Here is a 7,961-nt window from a genome sequence, read left to right as displayed (position 1 = left end):
AGGTAATTCTGTCTCTTCACTTGGCCCATTTGCCCCATACATGAGCCGCTGTCTGCTTGTGTTCAAAGGAACTCCACTTCTCAGACAAGTCTTTACATTTCCCACAATGGTTACTTGCAGGTAGATTTGTGCATGTTTTTATTTAACTCCCTCTCTGAAAGCTTAGTGCTTGCACTCACAACCACACAAGCCTGTAGTCCCTCGCTTCGTGATGCAAAACCAGGCTTCCCTTCATCTGTGAGCAGCAGTATCCCTGAGAGGAGATGTCTGAAACCATAGTTACCAGTTCCTATCTGAATAACGACTCTTGAATAATTCCCAAATCCAAGGGTATATTCTTGCCCACACTAATTGCAACAAGAAGCTGAGAGTCTCCCAAAATACTTGAAATTTAATTAAAGGATTTTCCATAAGCCATCCAGCTTCTCAGTCCCGAAAATGGAGAATGGCTCCTTGCAAATGCTCAGTTGTGCTTCACAGGGCCAAGAATCTTAAATCCTGTAAATTCTGCTGCTGTCTTCACCTTGACTCAGTACTGCACATGCCTTTCCAAGGCCATTTGCCTCCTTGCTTGTCTGCAGGGCGATAACACCAGCTCATGTTATGTTTTGTTCAATTTCTTGCTTCTTAGAAAGTGTCCCAGCTGTGGGAGGAGTGCTTTCTGATCTTACTCTCAAGCAGTCTATGGATAACTTGGAGAAGAGCCAGGACTTTGTCTTTTCCTGGAAACATAGCTGCAGGAAGAATGAATCACCAGGTTGAACCTGTATAACCAACTGAAAACAAAAGCTCAGACTTCTGTGTCTCACTGTTGCAAATAATGGGGGGAAAAATAGGCATCCTGTTTTGAAATCCAATACCAGCTGACAGGACAAAAATATTGCATGCACGGTTGTCTCTTGAAGCTGACAAGTAACATAAGACTATGGCCATTTAAGGGAAAAAAACTGAAACAAACCGGTAGTTAGGGAAATAGAAATTTCCAATGTTTTCGTGGAAGAAAGTAGCCAGCAAAGTTGTTCAGAACACGTGGGGTGGATATTCAGTAGCCCTGAATTTTCACACTTTTAAAACATCTTCTGTACTACCCTTGGCTAGTGGTGAATACGTGCAAACCGGGGCCGGGAGCCTGTATTTCGTAGCATCAGGACAGACTGCAGTGCTGGTGCCATTGATTAAATCCGTCCTTTTGTCTCTGCAGCAATCTAAGATGTCATTACAGGCAATGCAGAGGCTCCTTGGCTCGCATGCAAGCATCTGGATCGCTGCAGGGATACCAACATAGAGGAGTTAATATGTCTTTAACTTAGTTTCTCTTTTTCTCTACCTTCATTTTGTCTTAAGGAAAAAGAAAACTAGCTTTGCAGTTTTCAAAGGCTAAGGTAGCAGTAATGGATACTTAATACCCAAGAACAGTATTTGAGATGTGATGCTGCTGCCAAGAAAGACTGAGGCCTGCAAAGCTGTACTTCGTGCACTCTTGGGCAGAGGGCTGGCAGAACGACTATTTTGATGTACCAAGTGTTAGAAATAGCTGTTACTGCAGGTCATGGATACAAATTTCCTATGAGGAAAAGGAAAATGCTTTCCAGTATTTTAACACAAACATTAACATGGATGCATGACTTCATTCAGAAAAAAAAGTCAAATTGCATGCATAAGCCCTGCAGTAAGTTTGTTTAGGGCAAACTTCTAAAGGTTTAATTCAAACTCTGGGCCACCAAAGCCTGGAGGGAGGCTCTGAGGAGCACTTCCTATTAGCTTTAAGGTACCTGAAACTGCTTAGACTTGACTCTTCTTTCTTCTCCATTGTATTCTAAGGAGTTGAGGAGAGAAACAATACCATTAGAAATAACACTAAAACCCCCCCACATTCCACTGGGAGGAATACAGAGAAACTGTCTGAGTGGCCAGGAACCAGATTAGGCAAGCTAAAGTCCAGATAGAATTAAATCTGGCCAGGGGCATCAAGGACAACAAGAAAAACTTCTGTAAGTATGTCAGAGATAAAGGCAAGACTAAGGAAGATATGGGCCTTCTCCAGAAGAAAACAGGACCTAATTACCTGGGATATAGAAAAGGCTGAGTTACTAAATGACTTTTTTGCCTTGATCTTCACTGGCAAGGGCTCTAACCACACCTCCCAAGTTGCAGAAGGCAAAAATAGGGGCTATGAGAATGAATAACCACCCACTACGGGAGAAGATCAGGTTCGAGACCATCTAAGGAACCTGAAGGTACATAAGTTCATGGGAACTGATGAAATCCATCCATGGGTCCCGAGGGAGTTGACAGATAAAGTTGCTAAGCTGCTTTCCATTATATTTGAAAAGTCATGGCAGTCTGGTGAAGTTCCTGCTGACTGGAAAAAGGGGAACATAACCCCGATATTCAAAAAAGGGAAAAAAGAACACTCAGCACACCGAGCTGTGTGGCACAGTCGACACACTGGAGGGAAGGGATGCCATCCAGAGGGACCTGAACAGGCTTGAGAGGTAGGACCGTGCAAACCTCATGAAGTTCAACCAAGCCAAGTGCAAGGTCCTGTACCTGGCATGTCGCAATCCCAAGCACAAATACAGGCTGGGCAGAGAATGGCTGGAGAGCAGCCCTGAGGAGAAGGAGTTGGGAGTGCTGGTGGATGAGAAGCTCAACATGAGCCGGCAATGTGTGTTCACAGCCCAGAAAGCCAACTGCATCCAAAGAAGCATGGCCAGCAGGTTGAGGGAGGTGATTCTGTCCCTCTACTCCGCTGAGACCCCACCTGGAGGACTGTGTCCAGCTCTGGAAGGACATGGACCTGTTGGAATGGGTCCAGAGAAGGGCCTTGAAGATGATCAGAGGACCCCTCCTATGAAGACAGGCTGAGGGGGTTGGGGTTGTTCAGCCTGGAGAAGAGAAGGCTCCGGAGAGACCTTATAATGGCCTTCCAGGAGAGATAGGGAGGGACTCTGTATCAGGGAGTGTAGCGAGAGGATGAGGGGTAACAGTTTCAAACTGAAAGAGGGGAGATTTAGATTAGATATCAGGAAGAAATTCTTTACTGTGAGGGTGGTGAGGCACTGGGACAGGTTGCCCAGAGAAGCTGTGGCTGCCCCATCCCTGGAGGTGTTCAAGGCCAGGCTGGATGGGGCTTTGAGCAACCTGATCTAGTGGGAGGTGTCCCTGCCCATGGAACTTGATGATTTTTAAGTTCTCTTCCAACCCAAACCATTCTATGATTCTATGATTCTATGATTTTTTGTAAATTTGGATTCTGCTTGGTTTTAAAAGGGTAATCTTTGCACTGAGGCAGAGCTCTCGCATCTGTATGAATGCTATGGCTGTTGTCTGCCTGCCCAAATAATTGTTTTAAAATTTTTTAAAATCAGTTGTTGTTAACTAGTTTAACATTGATAGAGTACATTTTTTGCTCTGTAATTCCTCTCCAGTTACGTAACACTGCACCTATTGAGCACATCAGAAATTTGGCCACCTAACGTTAAGCCTCTAAATCCATCCTTGCACTCCATAAAAGGGGGGGTTTTGAAGCATTTTTCCCTGCCCCAGTATCCCAAGTGCCAGACAGTTGTGTTACCCTGGCCTACAACCGTCAACCAGCTGCAAGGAGTACAGCAGAAGCTGCTGGTGGTGGAGGGGAATCATGGCACCGCACCGCGCTTTCCCCACCACAGCCCCACGCTCACCACGGCACGGCTGGAGCAGCCCTTCCTAGCACCCACCCGTGTGCACACTGATGCCCACTCACGTGTCAGCCGCGCTCCGGTGGCTTAGGGACTCTCCTGTCACAAGAACCCGACATGTGGCATCTCATGGCTTGGAAGTCCATCGACTGGAGACACGGGTAAGGCTGTAGGTCTGTGAACATCTGGAAGTGTAGTGATAAGTGGGGGAGGTTTCCAGCAAATGAAGTGCAGCTGGAGCTGCAGTGGCTGCTTGTGAAGAAGAGCTTACTCATTTTGCTTTTTGTTCCTTAATTAAAACTTCAGAATAATGTCAGCTTTCAGACCTGCGCGGCCTTTGAGAGATCAATCACATAATTCCACTAAAAGCTAAGTGATCTTTCTGTAACAAGACATTTTAATAAATGTGGTGATTATGTATGACAGTTTATCAAGACGTGAGGTCGAAGGCGTGAATGCAGTGTTACTGACGGGAACTACTCCCTCTTCAGGGGCTCCAGAAACTTCCTGCGTTTCAGCTCAAGCACTTACAAAATTATACATCTTCATATTTTTTGTCACTACTTTCATTGCTTAATGTAACTCTGCATGTAAAGGAAATGACAAGCTACATCAGACCATACATTTACTTCAATATTTAACTTATTTTTTGCATGGATCTTGCTGAAGCAGCAAGTTGTAAGGTCTACTCATAATCTGTTGGTTTCTGCATAACTTAAGTTTTTATTTTTAATTCAGATCATTGGTTCAGTTCAAGCTGAGGCTGTCTTGATTCTGCAACTGTAAACTGTCATCAGCCAAATTAATCTTTTAAGCCCCATTTATCTCACTGGTGTGGAGAATCTGGAAGCTACTGGTGAAGGTGAAAGTGTAAAAATTGTTAAATCCTTTCACTGCTAGTCATTTGAATGGCCACTTATCGTGATACTTAGGGAGAAAGACTGCTTTCTTTTCTGGGTTTTTGTCCAAGCTTTGTGTTAGCTCCTGTTTGTTTGGTCGATGAAAGCTCTTAGCAAAATAGATATTTGTCCAAACTTTACTTCAAAGACAGCTTTTGTATTTCAGTGGAATGATAACCAGAAGTAGCTGCTATTTATTTAGAGAGGAAAGGATTAAATGTGTACGACCAGAAGTTTCTACACAAATGTAGAACAGAACCATTTGGAACAAGGCGTTGCTGTTGGAGGGTTATCAACAACACAGGTTTCTAGATAGAGTTTGAAAAAAAAAAAAAGAAATCAGATTGTTTCTATTTATACCTGCCTTTGCCTTGGTAACCAGAGACTGCGTGAGGGATGCAGTATTTTCCCCACCTCATGGATGGCTCCAAAATGCATGCGCAGCCGTGCGGTACACACGGCGGCTGTAGAACTATCACAAGAACCGTCATGTGCATTTCTAAGAGAGGATTTTAAATACTAAGCAGGAAACAAAAGATTTCGGAAAGGGAGGTATATTAGTAAAGCTTCAAAATAATTTGCTCTCATTTCTGTCTCATCTACTCGATTCTTTGATCTTCTGAGTATTACAAGGACCGTTGCTCTTAAACACTTTTTCTTAATTACCCCAAGTAGCTTACCTGCATGCAGGGCAGCAGGATTTACTTATAATTGGACACATTATGCCTTTGCTCTATCAAGGACTTGAATAAGATAAGAATGGACTTCAATTGCTGTTTCTTTAACTCATTCTTGCTTACTTTAAATCAGCTACTCCCTACTTGATGAGTTTATCTGCAGCTTAGGTGCCCTTGTAGCCTTCTGCAGGGTTTAAAAGCCTTAAAACATGCTATGTTCTTGCAACTTTATTGTTGTGCTAAGCTCCTGCCCTGCTGGGAGAAAAAGCACTTGAGTTCCGGGAAACTGTTTTAGTCATAATTCTTTGTTGTTGCATTTTCCTTACACTTTTACTGTCAGGATGGGTGGAACAAACCAAGCCTCTGTCACCATAATACTTGGGTACTGTACCTTCTTAGAAAATGGATTTGGAGAGGGGAAAAGCAGGTAAATATAGGCTTAGAATGAATATGGGGAATCAGGGCCCTTACTGAACTTCTGGTGGGTTTGCTTCCCTTTTAAAAGCTTCACTACCCAGTTATGATCTGGAAAGTAATTGCTCTCTCCTGTGTAAGGCTCACAGAAGTCAGTGCCAAAGCAACATTAGCAGGGAAGTTGCTAATGTTCTGGGAAGCAGAGTGGGATCGGTAGTGAACCTGTTGGGCTTCAAAGATAGGGATATCTGACTTACAAAAACATGTTCTTGGGCTAAAAGTAGGCATTGCATTGTCATCCCTGAGAATCAATGTATAAATTTTCACATACAGCCTTCTTGCACTCTCGTTGCTATTTTGCCAGGCCCCAGGCCTTACAAAATGCTGAAGAACACTGGGAAGAAAACCGTTCTAGGGGGAGGAGAGGAGGCAGTTGGGAGTGCTGGAGCCCTTGCTCCACTCCTCCACATCTTCTCGGCTGGGGATCCCAGGGCTGGCGTGTGGTGCTGGAGGTGGAGGTGAAAGCTTTGTGCCATTTGGGAGTTTCCCCTTCATTTGCCTGATGGTGTAGTTTAGGCACAGCGTAAGAGATGCAAAAACCTATCCAAGCAGATTTCTCATTTCAAGTGTAATCACTCTCATTGCTTTTCCCACACTGCCTATATAAATAATTAAAAAAATAATAGAGATAATAGCACAAGCAGTTTCAAACTCTCAAAAGCAGGAGTAGTGGCAAGGGACCAGCACTTTAGGACATAAAACCACAATAAGCTGAATCATCGCACCTGCTCTGGCATGTTTATGAGGAGAAGTCTGAGTTGCCATAAGGCAAGTATGAACTGGTTTTGGGCAAGCGAAGTTCGGATTTCCATTCCCCTACAGTAGCAGAACCCTAAAAACAAGTTCCTGCTCCCCCTGTGCAGCCTGTAATGCTCCTCCGCAAAGACTTTCATGAATCTTGAGCCACTCTGTTGAAATCAACAGCTTTCAGATGAACCACGTTTGCTCTCATCTGCCAGCCGGATGGGAAAGAGCGGGGATGTTACACTGGTTACACTCCTCAACTTTGAGGGACGGCCTCACCCCACCAGTAGTGACACTGGGAGCTGCTGACCCACACAGCCACTGGAGAGGGGTGCAGGGAAGGAATGCTGCTCTCCTGCCCCACTCCCCCACGTGTGGTCCTTCACACAGGAGACCTGGCTGGAGGTCCTGTGCCTTTGGTGGAATACCTGGAGCAGCACCTCCAGGCAAGTCAGAGTGCAAGTGCTGCCAGGACGCTTCCCCGGCCCTCATGCAGCCTTTAGCAGTCTTTGGAGGAAGTTCAAGTAGCTGGAGAAGGAGACACACAAAGGAGAGGAACACTGTGTTGTTTTGCCAAACAAGAGATTAAACGGAGCCAAAGGTGAAGAGAAGCCCATGCACAAACAACTCTGTGGGAGCGTTGCCACCACACCACCCCCCTGGCACAGCTGTGGCCTTGGTCAGTGCTCGGATCCAGATGCGCAAGAAGTGTGGCGGTTACCCTGTTTCACTGAATTTCACTGAATTTCACTGAATTTTTAGAGTTGGAAGGGACCATAGAGATCATCTAGTCCAACTCCCCTGCTAAAGCAGGACCACCCAGAGCTTGTCAGAGCATGTTACTCAGGACTGCATCAAGGCGGGTCTTGAAAATCTCCAGAGAAGGGGACTCCACAACCTCCCTGGGCAGCCTGTTCCAGGGCTCCGTCACCCTCACCGTGAAAAAGTTCTTCCTCATATTCAAGTGGAACCCTTTATGTTCCAACTTGTGCCCATTGCCCCTTGTCCTCTCACTGGCAACTACTGAGGGATTGCTTCCAGGCCGGTGATGAGCACTTCCAGGGACAATGTTCACTGTGCCGGGGATGGAGGATGAGGCCTTTCCTTTGCATCGACTCCCAAAAACCTCTGAAGCAAAAGCCAGGAGCCGGAGCCGCAGCGAGGCCGCAGAGGCAGCAGGCAGTGTCCCACAGGGCGCTCTGCCCCTCGTTCCCCTTTGCGTGGCACCGTAGGTCTGAAAATGCCGGCAGCCCCCCGGCCTCCCGCAGGGAGCGGTGCCAGGCCTCTCCCCCCGGGGACGGCCTGAGGGGCTCCCGGGGCCGGCCGCGGGCACAGCCCTCACCCAGCCGCCGGCCCTTCCCTCCCGCCCCGGCTGAGGAGCGCTCTGCAGACCTTCCAGCCCCCGCCTCATCCCTCCTTGCCCGGGATTTGATCGTCCCCCCCCCGGGGGCTGCCCGCGGGAGGCCGCCGAGCGCCGCCGGCCC

This window comes from Calidris pugnax, unplaced genomic scaffold, assembly GCF_001431845.1.
Source record: "Calidris pugnax isolate Ruff unplaced genomic scaffold, ASM143184v1 scaffold103, whole genome shotgun sequence".
Lineage (NCBI taxonomy): Eukaryota > Metazoa > Chordata > Aves > Charadriiformes > Scolopacidae > Calidris > Calidris pugnax.
This window is presented reverse-complemented; position numbering follows the sequence as displayed.